Below are 14,362 nucleotides of genomic sequence, written 5' to 3' on the forward strand. Positions count from 1 at the left end.
GTTTTTCATGAGGAAAACAGAAAACATAATTAAAATGTTTGCAGATTGGCATTTCAAGGAATTAAATAATGTGAATTTGGATTAACTGCATCTCAAGTCTATTGAGATATGTAAGGTTATTTCTTGCCATGCGTCAGGTCTATGCACTGTAACACACCTGCAGCTGTGGAGACCAAATTTGTCATTATTTTTTTCTTTGTTACAGCAAGAAAAAGAAAACCAGGGTTCTCTTGCACTCAAAACAAAAGCTTCTAAACTTGGATAAATTAGATGTTCCACTGGCTCTTGATAATATAGATTTATGGAGCAATTGAAAAGCAATGACTCAATTTAGAAAAGGTCATCTAGATACCTATGTCCTAGCTAGTACATAACAATATTTCTAAGGAGCATCACTAGCAGAACAAAGAATTCTTGATTCTCATTCTGAAGGTTGTCAGGTGATGTATGTTTACCTTTTGTCCTGGGTTCAGCAGTAGCAGTCATGTTTCTCCTTCGTGGTAGCTGGTACAGTGCTGTGTTTTGACTTCCAGCCTGGGAACAGTGCTGGTGATACCGATGTTTTCGGTTGTTGCTAAGTGATTTACCCTGACCAAGGACTTTGTGAGGCTCATGCTCTGCCAGGGAGGAGGGGAAGCCGTGAGGAAACAGAGACAGGGCACCTGACCCAGGCTAGCCAAAGAGGTATTCCATACCACAGCACATCATGCCCGGGGTGGGGGGTAACTGGGAGTTACCCGGAAGGACACGGGCTTCCGGGGGGCAGTCATTTCTTGGCCGGTGGTATCGTATTCTCTTCCCTTGTTATTTTCTCTTATCATTGTTGTCGTTGGTAGTACCAGTGGTGATTTGTGTTGTACATTGGTTGCTGGACTGTTCTTGTCTCCACCTGTGGGAGTTGCACTCTTTCGATCCTCCTCCCCGTTCCTCCAGGAGCGGGGAAGGGGAGAGCCCCGGGGGGGTGGGAGGGGGGGGGCTCCATTGTTCTCAGCCTGGCACCACTCACTGGGAGTGAGTGAACAAGCTGTCTGGATAGGGTTTAAACCATGACACCCTTTTACAATGCTTGCCAAATCCCTCTAAGGGTTGGAATATATAAGTAATATTTTTATTTTAAGGTTAGTAGACTTCTCTTAAACGTAGGAGAAAAAAAGGGAGAAAAAAGTCTTATGTCTCAGAAAGAGTATTATTTTTCTCTTTACACTTCCTGCTTCTGTAACTTTTATCTTTCTTAAATAGAAGGCTGCCTTGTAGGACAGCTTGGGCACAGCTCAGAATTAATCAGCCTAGGCAGAGAGCAGAGACTGAAGTACTTTGAAATGCATAAAGAAATGCGGTTTATACTTATATTGAAACAATTTTCATTATGCCTGTTCATCTTCTTAACCTCTGCTACTTCGTTAAAATCTACATATTCATCCAATAAGCAGCCTAAAATGTAGGTCCTATACAGCTTTCATGTGTTTTCCAAGAACACCTACGTAAGGATATATCAAGGCCAGTTAGCTATATATACATCAATAATTGTTCCACAGACTCTTTCCAAGTTAAGAATCAGGTGTGCACCTCAGTTTGTTTCTGGTCTCCTCAGTTTTGATAATGGTGGTGGATGTGAACACTTTGTGACTCTTCTGTACCTTGCAACCCAGTTTTCCTTCATGTGGAAACACATGATTCTATTGAGGGGAGTGCAATAAGAGGGGTCAAGTGCATATTTGGGTGCGTATTCAGGTCTCATCGCAATGCCGGTTCATGATGCCATCGTGATATATATGTTAATGCTAAGAAATGCAGGTACACAATTTTGGAAAGAACAAGGACCACTTGAATGATACTGGTGGATTTAGCAATCAAAGCCAGGCTCTGTGAGGTCTGTGTCCTTCCTCCTTTGTGACTTTCTGGGTTTTCTGGCTTTTCTGGCTTTCTGTTGAATTCTGCCCTTTTTTCCCCAAGTCTCTATTGCCATTTGAAGAAAAAATTCTGAATTAATTCATAAGAGAGCTGGGGGTTATTTAATGTTATGGACAACCAGTGGACTAGGGAACAGAAAAAAAGACAAGTAAACCATTACAGAGAAATTAATTGAAGGCCTTACAGGACAGTGCTCCTACAGCATCCTGTTCTTGGATGTGTGGGTATGAATCTTTGTTTTCCGTGGAAACCCATTTTATTTTCAGCATGAGAGTTTTGCTTAGCTAAATTTGAGCTAATGGTACCAAATATTTGGAAGGTTACCCATAGCTAATAAAGTCTCATTTAATATGAGTGGTTTACAAGTAAACAGTTTAAGTTATGACTCCAAACTTCTTCACTACATACAACTGTATCCTTTCTGCACATCCTAGACCAGATAATACATAGATAGTTTCTTTATCCCCATTTTGGATTCTCTGTGTCTTATCTCTGCCTCCAGTTATCTCCTCTTTACGGTAGTTTACAATGTTCTCTGGCTTCCAGTACCAGCAAACATTTAAGATTCAAGAATATATAATGGGAAGTACCAAGGAACCTTAATAGCATACTGTGCTATTGGCTCATAATACAATTTAAGGTTGCCCAGTCTTCTACACTCTGAATTAGATATTTAAGTCTGAAATTTAGTTCTCATGCTATCCCCACTATTACTCAAGTTGCATAGACTAATATAGGAGGTGTGTCTAGTCAGTTCATAAGCTGAAGGAAACAGAAGAACTGTATTATAACCTCTCTGGTATAATATTTTCTGCCTTTGGTTTGCTTGCAGCACATCACAGCACTTTTTAAAAAGCTCTCTTGACTCCCATATATTATGTATCATTGTTCATGATGTTGTATATTATGGAATATCCCTTTGGCTAGTTTGGGTCAGGTGTCCTGTCTCTGTCTCTAGGCTTCTTGTGCCCCTCCTCACTGGCAGAGCATGAGAGACTGAAAAGTCCTTGACTGGGGTAAACAGTGCTGAGCAACAACTAAAATGTTGGTGTGTTTTCAAACATTATTCTCATAATATATCCAAAACACAGCACTCTAAAAGCCACTAGGAGGAAAACTAACTCTATCCCAGCCAAAACCAGGACAGTATACACACTTTCTTCCAGACTTCCCACCCTCTCACATTACCCACCAAGTGCATGCAGGTCCTTGAGCAAAAGCAATCCCATGAGTGGGTTTGCCTTTGCTGGAGGCAGAAGTAACCCAGACTGTTTTCAGTATATATATATATTTTGTATATACACTATAGAAACTTTATTGCCTTCTTCAGTACGTAAAAGTTCTGACTGGGCCAGGTCAGTCCAGTTGGCAGATCACCTGGTGCATGATAGGGGATGTGATATACTCACAAATAAGACAGGGCTGTTTATGTGTGCTTTGACTTTGGGATAGAATTGAGTTGAATCTTATACCCTTACAGGTACACTGAAGTCATTGTATCATCTGGTCAGGAACTGTGATGCTATCTCCAAAAATAATAAAGCTTGTTTCTGATTTTGTATAAACATTTTTGTATAAACACATCTACAAATGTGTTTGATCTTAAAAGAATACTCTGACAACAAAAATAAACTTTCTGTCTCTCCTTGGGATTTGTACAACAGGAAATACTAAGATGAAAGAGCTAGTATGTGTTAAACACTCTGTGTCCTGTCCTTAGAAGAAGATTTTCCTTCTTTGGAATTGCTGCTAAAATGATGGCTAGGTACAAATGTCCATGCTGACATTTACACTGACTTGGAACAAAAAGAGAGAAATAATCTGCTTGTATATCTGTTCTGTTCTAGCCCAGTCCAGTTTGAATGGCTTCTAGCTTTTTCAACACTATCTTATCTTTCATAAAGCCACCCTAAACCATACTTTATTTGAGCTGAAGAAAAACAGAACCATCTGAATAGCCAAATAGGAAAATTGTTGAACAATTTATTTTCAAAATGGTTATATTATTAACAATAATGGTAGCATTAGACAAGGTGATTGATTAATACAACTTGTCCAAATATACCTTAAGACTGTAGAAATATGTAAACCACAAAGAGGCCAGAGTCAAAACAGCCTGTTCAAATGAAAGGACCTAAATTAAACTTGTTACATTCCAGGAAGACAGAGCTCTTCACGCGTAGTTTCAATTAGAGAGCTCTGAATGACATTGTTTTGTGCTAAGTCATTCAAGCCTACCTTGCTTCCTAACAGCAAAAAAAAAAACCACGTGTGCTATAGTATGCTAGTATTTGGCAAGTGTGAAATATGTTTATACTTGGCCAAAGATCAAGAGTGCTTGTGTTCTGTGTTTAACTTTACAAGTTTATGCTGCATGTGTGCATTTCCTTACTGATAACAAGAAGAGTTTTCTCTATCTAGAGGTTTGTGCTGTGCACATTTGAGGTTATGGCATAAAATTCACATTCAAACTTAATGCTATTTACACTTTTTGAAAGTAAAAGAATTTTGAAATTGGGTTTGTTATTCTTTTATTTTAAAATTCAAATTATAACTGAAAAGAATACTTCAAAATATTCATTTAAAATCATCAGAAATGTTTGATTTTGTACATCTTTATGGATGTTTAAAAGTACCAATAAAAAGATGAAAAATTCACACACTTTCTTAGAACAACTTAAAGATAATATACGTAAGTCAGAAATATAATCACATTTTCTAGACGAAAACTGGAAAATATCTAAAAAGGTTTGATATACTCTATGAGATGACAACTGAATTACAGAAGGAGATTTTTTATTTGTTTTCTCTATCTAAAACAAAGCTTATGATTAAGAGTGACTGATAACATTTCTCTGTGCATTTTCTGATTTTTAATTCTTATTTTGTGAAGAAAAATTTAGAACTGAAAGAAGGTATTTATTTTCCCATATAACAGCTAGGGTAGGAGATCACATAAACATTTAACCTATGCACTTTTATCATATTCTCTAAGCAAATACTCATAACATAACAATTTATATCTTGATAGTTAGCCATATTTAGTTATCACCAATGGTATTATTTTGTTGTTAGTGGCCATTTTAAGTTCTCTTCTTTTTTAAGACTTTGGTTTTCCCTTTCTGACTCCCTCTCCCCTTCCTTCCTGTCATGTACACTCCTCCCTATCATTCCCTGTGTCCATAATGAACATGTACTCCCATCTGTTCAGAAAGAAGAGAGGCCAGGCCAGATGTGACCTGTGATTTACCAAATGGAATGCAAACACAAGGAATGTTTTCTGGCATCTGTTGATGCAGAAACCACTAGAGCTGGACTAGCATTTCAGCAGATCTGTCCCACTGGAAAACTGCAAAGGAAACTCATCTCTTTCATTTTTTTTTATCTCTTCTGACCTGACAGTTCCTCTGCATGAAGCATGACTTGCAATGAAGCTGTAAGAGTTTACATCTAAATGGCTGTGCTCTAGGGAAAGTAAAAGAAGGCTTTTGACAGCTTATACTTTATGTTTCTGCCAGAAACAGCAGTACGAAGATGATACTTCTCTTTTCAGCATCTGAAAAAATTGAAAAAACATGGCAGTCAGGTGAAGTTCCCAGTGACTGGAAAAAGGGAAATATAACCCCCATTTTCAAGAAGGGGGAAATGGATGACCCAGGGAACTACAGACCAGTCAGTCTCACCTCTGTGCCTGGCAAAATCTTGGAGCAGGTTCTCCTGGAAGGCATGCTAAGGCACGTGAAAAACAACAAGGTGCTTGGTGACAGCCAGCATGGCTTCACTAAGGGGAAATCCTGCCTGACCAATTTGGTGGCCTTCTATGATGGGGCTATGGAACTGGTGGACAGGGGTAGAGAAGTTGATGTCATCTACCTGGATTTGTACAAAGCGTTTGACACTGTCCCACATGACTTCCTTGTCTCTAAATCGGAGAGACATCAATTTGATAGGTGGACCACTCGGTAGATAAAGAACTGGCTGGATGGCCGCAAGCAAAGACTTGTGGTCAATGGCTCAATGTCCAGCTGGAGACCAGTGATGAGTGGTGTTCCTCAGGGGTAGGGGTTGGGACCAGTCTTGTTCGACATCTTCGTTGCTGACATGGACAATGGGATTGAGTGTGCCCTCAGCAAGTTTGCTGATGACACCAAGCTGTGTGGTTTGGTTGAAATGCTGGAGGGAAGGAATGCCATCCAGAGGGACCTCGACATGCTTGTGAGGTGGGCTGATGCCAACCTCATGAAGTTTAACCATGCCAAGTGCAAGGTCCTACACCTGGGTCGGAGCAATCCCAGGCACTGCTACATTCTGGGCAGAGAAGAGATTCAGAGCAGCCCTGTGGAGAAGGACTTGGGGGTGTTAGTTCATGACAAAATGAACATTAGCTGGCAGTGTGAGCTGACAGCCCAGAAAGCCAACCATATCCTGGGCTGCATCAAAAAGATCGTGACCAGCAGGTCGAAGGAGGTGATCCTGCCCCTCTACTCTGCTCTCATGAGACCTCACCTGGAGTATTGTGTGCAGTTCTGATGCCCTCAACATAAAAAGGTCATGGAACTGTTGGAACAAGTCCAGAGGAGGGCCACGAGGATGATCAGGAGGCTGGAGCACCTTCCGTATGAAGACAGGCTGAGGAAGTTGGGGCTGTTCAGCCTGGAGAAGAGAAGGCTGAGTGGAGACCTCATAGCAGCCTTCCAGTATTTGAAGGGGGCTTATAGGGATGCTGGGGAGGGACTCTTCACTAGGGACTGTAATGATAGGACAAGGGGTAACAGGTTAAAACTTAAACAGGGGAAGTTTAGATTAGATATAAGGAGCAAATTCTTTCCTGTTAGGGTGGTGAGGCACTGGAATGGGTTGCCCAAGGAAGCTGTGAATGCTCCATCCCTGGCAGTGTTCAAGGCCAGGTTGGACAGAGCCTTGGGTGACATAGTTTAATGGGAGGTGTCCCTGCCCATGGCAGGGGGGCTCAAACTAGATTATCTAAGGTCCTTTCCAACCCTAACTATTCTATGATTCTATGATCTGAAACATGAAGCCACTCTCTGAAATGGAGAGGGCAAATAAAGCCTGTTTTTTCTCCTTTTTCTCTCCTCTTGTTTTCTGTGCACATGAAAGGTTGTTGAGAGTGCTGAAGGAAATGAAGCAGGTGTTAGTAACATTTACAAAAAAAGATTCTTGTCTCCACTTCATTCTACTTCCAGATTACCCCACCATGGAACATCTGGTTTCTATTCTAAAAGAGGAAATGCATAACACAGGGAGTGATCCTTGTGTGTGATCTAAGAAGATATTTGGCATATTCTTATGCATTGATGCAAACTTTTAACTTGCTAGTTGAAAACATGAGGATGGTTCAACATGATTTTTCATAGCCCAGCAATTCAACGTGTATTTGACGGTAAAGTGGGATGCATTTACAAGTGGGAACTTCTTTCCTTTTTTTTTTTTTTTAATTTAATTTATTCAGGATACTAATGACTTCAACTGGGTAGAATCTAACAACATTTTAAAGGTCAGTAGCACTTTCAGTGCTTTTTAGATCTCTCTTCTGTGTTTTATGCAAACTGAAGCAATATAAAACCAGAAGAGATTTCTACTTACTTCTTTTCACATAGCTTAAGCATAGGAGCACTGGAGTGAATAATTCTCTTCCAGAATCCAGTTTTCAAGGTCCAAGAATTGTACACAAGCAGTTTTATTATAATGGCAGGGGTTCCAAATAAGATATTATCTGCTCACACTGCTACCTGCTATTTTTGGCTTATTATTTATTTTTTGAAATGCTGCAGCCAGAGGAGTCTTACACTTTAAGTTCCTTGAAGATAACTTTTTATCCTTTGTTCAGACTGATTATAGCATTTCATTCTGATATGGCTATTCCTTTATCACTGTGTTAGCAGTTTTACAGACTGCGACTCCTGTACACTGCATTTGTTTAAGTTAACAAGGGAAAACCTATTCAGAGAAGATAGAAAGATCTTTGGTAACAATGCTTACAGCTTGTTTTTTACTTTTTTTTTTTTTTTTCTTTTACTTCAGTGTCCCTAAATGATTAGGAGGTCTACAGCAAGTTCAGAATTGATACTCAATTATTCATCCACCCTGCTCAGGAGACATGCAGCAAAATCATTGACTCCTTCTTTGTAAAGTGTAGTAGGAGATGTTAGGTGTGAGGGGGAAGCTAGGCAGCTTTACTAAAACATTGATGAGCCAGTTTCTAAATACATTTTAAACTGCTCACCTGCTCAGTCTCCAGGGATCTGTTCTGTAGCTTCTTTTGGATTTCTTTGATTTCTCTTTTTCATTTACTTTTTTTTTTTTTTTACTCTCTTGACACTGACAGCAGAATACCTGAAATGCTGTGTCAGAGAAGGATACTTTTGCCAAAAGACAAATCTACTTGCTTCTGACCTGTTTCTGTGTTGAAATGCAGTGATCAGTCATTAGTAAGCAGGCTGCCAAAGCAACTTTAGCAAAAGTAGAAGCCTTTCCAAATGGGAATTAAAGGGGAAAAGAAAATGATCTTTTAATATTCTCAGCTCTCATAATGTATGGCAATCTGTTTCTAGGAGGGGTTAGGAATCAATTAAGCATGAATGATATATAGGAAGGTGCAAAGTGACCTTAACAAGTTGTCTTGTCTCTTGTCTTGATGTTTCCATCTGTTTTGTGCAAAGAATGTTCTAATAATGTAGTAAAGAGGTAGATATGATTTCCGAGGGAACAGTCATTATGGGCCACTATCTTCCTGGACCTGATAAGTTTAATCCAAGTTGCCTGGGAGGTAAAAAGTCATAAAATACTTTATCTGAGGCAAGTGCAAAAATACTCATAAACTCAAAGGTTAATCACTGCACCAAAAGAACAGATGAAGGAGACGGGGCAGTTTTATGTGTCTCAGTATGATGTCCTTATTAATCATGATGCCCATTTGCTTTAAATATGCCTCATGTATTTTCTTTTGAGAACCAAATGGATGGACAGAGAAAGAAATAAAACGCTATTACTTTCACATGCTAAACAGCTCTGCATTTTTTCGTATTGTGTGCTCAGGAGATTGCATTACAGAAAGGATGTATTCAGATTTATTCAGTAACTGACCAAATATTCCTTATCCTTTCAGATAAAACCCCAGACTACCTCCTCTGTGAGTTCTCATAGGTAAGAAAACAAATTTGACCTTACAGGATAAGAGACACAGGTGAACCCAGACTGAAGAGATGTGGCCTGGATAGCTGGGGAGAAAATGTTTGGGCCATCAGATTCAATGTACAGGGGCTAAGGGTTCATACTGGGACAGGCAGCCAGTTACAAGGACATTTCTCACAGGGGAGATGGTAGTACCAATACTATTTAAAATCATCAGTAGCAGCCTGGACTGTGGGATAGGCTGCATCTTCAGCAAGTTCATGGGTGACATAAAAATGCCATTCAGGAGGCAGTCTTGAGAAATGGGCTAACACAAAACTCACAGAGCCCAGGAAAAAATGAATGTGTTGTTGCACCAGACAGAGAGTAACTACATGTTGTGGTTTAAACGCAGTCAGGTAATTAGTTCGCTCACTTCCCCCCCTTTTCTTGCCCTCCCCCTGCTCTCGGAGGGACGGAGAGGAAAATCGAAAAGAATGCAACTCCCACAGGTTGAGATAAGAACAGTTTAGTAACTAAGGTATAACACAAATCACTACTGCTACCACCAATAATAATAATGATAAAGGAAATAACAAGGGAAGAGAATACATCATCTCACCACCAGCCGACCGATAACTCGCCCCCCCAGCCCGACCAAGCTCTGACCGATACCTCCTCCAACCCTGCAGTCCCCCCGGCCCTTCCAGCTCACTCCCAGTTACATCCTGGGCATGACGTGCTGTGGTATGGAATACCTCTTTGGTCAGTTTGGGTCAGGTGTCCTGTCTCTACTTCCTCCTGGCTTCCCCTCCTCCCTGGCAGAGCATGAGGCTCACAAAGTCCTTGGCCAAACCTAAACATCACTATCAGCTCTGTTCCCAAGCTGAAAGTCAAAACACTGCACTGCACCAGCTACCAAGAAGGGGAAAAATGACTGCTACTGCTGAACCCAGGACACTACACAACAGTGCAGGCTTGGGGTAGACTGGCAGGAAAGTGAACGAACATGCTTAGATCAGTAATGCATCCTTGTGCCAGTGAAGGCTAACCTTGAGTACATAGCCAGCAGGTCAAGAGGAGTGATTATTTGTCTTTCTTTGGAACATAGAGACCAAATTTGAAGTATTGTATAAAATTTTAGGTTTGTCAGTAGGAGTAATATCGACAGACAGGATGTCGTGGTTTAAACCCAGTCAGGTAGCTTGTTCACTCACTCCCAGTGAGTGGTGCCGAGCTGACAACAATCGAGGTCCGTGTCCGTCTCCCCCCCCTGCCTCCCCGCACCGGGGCTCTCCCCTTCCCCGCTCCCGGAGGAACGGGGAGGAGGATGAGAGAGTGCAACTCCTAGACAAAAACAGTCCAGCAACAAACCACCACCGCTACTATCAGCTACAACAATGATAAGGGAAAATAACAAGGGAAGAGAATACGATACCACCGGCCAAGAAAAACGAGCTCCACCCGGAATTGTATAAAATTACCTTAGGTTCCTCACAGCCTCCCCTCCTCCCTGGCAGAGCATGAGCCTCACAGAGTCCTTGGTCAGGGTAAACATACTTGAACAGCTTCACCAACACTGTTCTCAAACTGGAAGTCAAAACACAGCACTGTACCAGTTAACACAAAGGAAAAACATGACTGCTACTGCGGAACCCAGGACACAGGAATAAGTCAATGAAAGGCCATGAAGATGGTAGGAGGCTAGAGAACTTGATAAACTGAGTTTGTTCATTCTTAAGAAAATATGAAGTGGGGATCTAGTGTCTGTTTTCACCTGAAAAATTGGAGGATAAAGAAAAGCTTATCCTTGGTAGTGTACATCAAAATAACAAGAAGCAATGATCACATGATGCAAAAAAGGAAATTCAGATTAGATTAAAGGACTCATTTCTTTGGTAAAGCACTGGAACAGATTGCTCAGACTGGCTGTGAAGGTCTTGGAGGTCTTCACAACTTTACTTGAAAAGGCCCCATGCAGCCTGATCTAACATCAAATGGATATTCAACTTAGCAGATAGTCCTACTCTGAACAGCTAATGGACTGGATGATTTCCAATAGTCTGATCTAAACTAGACCACAATTCCATTGTTCAAGGACTTTTTTCCATTCCCATTCTTCCTGTAAGGTGATGTTCATAGTAGATGATTATACCCCTTTCCTACTGATTTTTGATGATAATGATAAATTTATCAAAAGCAGCATTTTATGCTATCAAGCTAATAGTAAATATACTGTGCAATAACAGAGGATAACTGCACCTCTAAGGTCAATATAAATAAAATGCAGGAAACCAAACCAAACCAAATCCAAAGCAAAGGATTATTTGGTCTTACAGTGATATGAATTGTTCAAGAAGATGGTATTTTCGATAGAAACTAAAACAGAAACTTCTGTGTTAAATATTATTCTGAAATATAGTTTTGAATGCAAGACTTTTCCTGAATTTTAGACCCATTCTGTTTCACCTTGAAATGAGTAATTTTCTGGGACGTATCATAACAATAGCATCAAAAGTCATGTCATGATTCTGAATTTCTACTTTTTATCATATGGTTAAAAACAAGGTCCATATACTTCTTTTTGTTCTGCACCTCAGTGGAAATCCTTCTGAGCAAAAGTCAGCATTATACTCTATAGTATTCATGAGGTATCTAACGTAAATTCAAGCTGTTTTCTCTGAGATTGCACAATTTGCACTTTTGTGGTAGGCAGTTACTGTAAATAGCCAAGGGCTGTTTGAAAGGAAAAGCATTCAGGATGATTTTGTAGTTTAATATAACTGTTACAAATAGCTTCATTTTTTTTTTTCTTTTTTTCTTTTTTTTTTCCTCATTGAATTTAATAATATTTTGCTCATGTGCTAGAAAACAATTTAATTTGTTTCCCCCTATATGAGGAAAACTCGAGACTAGGTCTCATTTTCAGCACTGGCCTGGAACAAGACTTGAGTTACAGCAGTTCATAAAGGACTTCATTTATATTTTATACTGCTACATCCAATGGCTCCAGCAGCCTCTGAGTAAAGGCTAGAAAATAGTCTCAAATGCATTAACTAGTTTATCACATTGTTGGCTTTGTGGTTCAATGTCATAACAAGAAATTGAAAATACCCAATCAGAATGCTTTCATTTGCTTCACTTAAAAAAATAAAAAAATAATCTGCATTGTAGATTTCAAGAGTCCAATAATTATTTCTGGAGTTAAGAATGTATAGAAATGGCTCTTATAGAAACAGAAATTGGAAAATGAATTGAATGAAATTGAATTTGAGAGTATTACTGACTATAACTGCCTGTTCCCATATTCTGTGGATTAAAAATAAAATGCTTCTTGGTTCTTTTAATGTGCAAAACTATGCAGTTCTGATACTGTTAGAAACTTTCAGAAAACAAATTTGAATAACCATACTGTTTTTTTTTGTCTACAGATCATCATTAAAATTCTATTTTCATTTAAATGTAGAAACCTTAGAGATATAAAAACATCCTTTTTCAATTTTTTATTAAGAGGGAAAAAATATATAAATAGTAATTTGGGAGAAAAACAAAGCAAGACTTGCTAAGCCAATTCTAACGACAGCTGGAAGATCTCCTTAATTGTGTAATTTGAATCAATTACTTAAAATGATATATGAAATACAATTGGACAGTGTAGCAGTGGGTTCTCATCAGGAACAATCTAAAAGTGGATTTATAAAGCAAATTTTAAAATACATTTCTGTTCTAAACTAGCCACAGCAAGTAAGTGCCTTTCTAGTAAACTGAGTGGGTCTCCAAGAGGCAATTACTCTGGTCTGTCTTGGAGTAGATTCGAGATAATTTCAACCCATACTTTAGGCTTGAATGAATTTCCCTTTTGAGAATCATTTCTGTTTTCTCTCTACAAAGAAAGTAGCCTAGGTGACTGTAGTGGGCTTGCTTCCCAATGCTAGCATAACTCAAGTGCTTTTTCCTCTGTTTTTCATTTGCTTATATTTCTATTTAAACTTCTTGGGTGATCCAGTCAGACAATAATTTTGAGGTGGTATGGTCTTATCCATACTCAGGAATAATGTGGCTATTTAATGTGCATTAATAATGCTATCAACAATTTTCGAACTGTTCTAGCTCTGAAGAGGACGATGTTATTGAGTTTAAGGCACTGGATTCAGGCTCAGAAGATCTGAATGTAAATTGTCAGCTATGTGATATCTTGTTATATGACCTTCAAAAACCTTTTTACATTCAATTTAAGGATATGATCTTTGATATAGGAATATTACACGTTCCTGTCCCTCAAGTTTAGACTCTGAGTTCAACACACCATGAAGTAAGCATTCCTATGAGTATCCGGGTCCTATGAACATAGAGTTCTTCACCTGCTTTTGTTTAAACCTCTTGTTGTTAACAGAATACAGTCATTATAAATACAAAAATACTGCAAACATTAACTTTTTCAAATAGAAAATTATGGCAACTTAAAATAAACACATAAGTGAATATTACTATTTCACAAAAATTGTGATCATAAAGAAGTTATTTTTCAGTTAATTAATTGCATTAATAGTTAAGAAGCATGGAGATTTTCTAGATTAATTTTCCTCTTTTTTTTTTTTCCTGCCAAAGATACTTCCTTTGATTCTAAAATGTCATTCTGTCCTTATTACCCTCAAGCAAAGAAATGGAGTTGTAAGCTCCTGTCTCAAAAATTTGCCCTGCAAATGCCAACAACATTTATCCATAAAATGAAGAACTGATAATGCTCTTCATTTTTTTTTTTTTTTAACCAGGATACACAGACCATTACTGCAACCCTGCAGCTAAAGTTCTGTTCAGTAATGGTAATATTTATGAGTTTTTCAATCAACTGATTGCCAGTTCCCTTTTCTTTCTTTTTTCTTTTTCCATTTTCTTTTTTTTTTTTAAATTACTTGGGCTATACTTGTTAGTGCAAATTTCAAATTTCCAGTTAAACTTTTCCTGCTATCATAAAGATTATTGAACTAGTGCCCTGCTGCCTGTCACAGATATCCATCCATCTCATGCATGCCATTAATCCCATAGAAACCTGTCTGTCTTTAACTTCCTTCTTTTTTAGAAGTAAAGATAGAGGAAGCCTGGGCCTATATTGGCAGTGCAGGGTGCAACCATGTTTTCTTCATTCCTCTAATTCATTTTTTTTTTAAATATTAACTCTTAAATTGAAAACTAAATCGTAGAATCATAGAATAGTTAGGGTTGGGAGGCACATTTAAAGATAATCTTTTCCAACTCCCCTGCAATGAGCAGGGACATCAACTACATCAGCCTGCTCAGAGCTCCATGCAACCTGACCTCG

General features: G+C 38.9%; 1 long non-coding RNA gene across 1 annotated transcript in view; it reads left to right on the forward strand.

Annotated features, from left to right (window-relative positions):
• The window catches only part of LOC134172727 (uncharacterized), a 370,358-nt gene that overhangs the window by 149,619 nt on the left and 206,377 nt on the right, over positions 1-14,362 (forward strand). The gene's annotated exons all lie outside the window — the stretch shown is intronic.

This window comes from Pezoporus occidentalis, unplaced genomic scaffold (assembly GCF_034315485.1).
Source record: "Pezoporus occidentalis ecotype Australia unplaced genomic scaffold, CSIRO_AGI_Poc_V1 ctg47, whole genome shotgun sequence".
NCBI classification, from domain to species: Eukaryota; Metazoa; Chordata; class Aves; order Psittaciformes; family Psittacidae; genus Pezoporus; species Pezoporus occidentalis.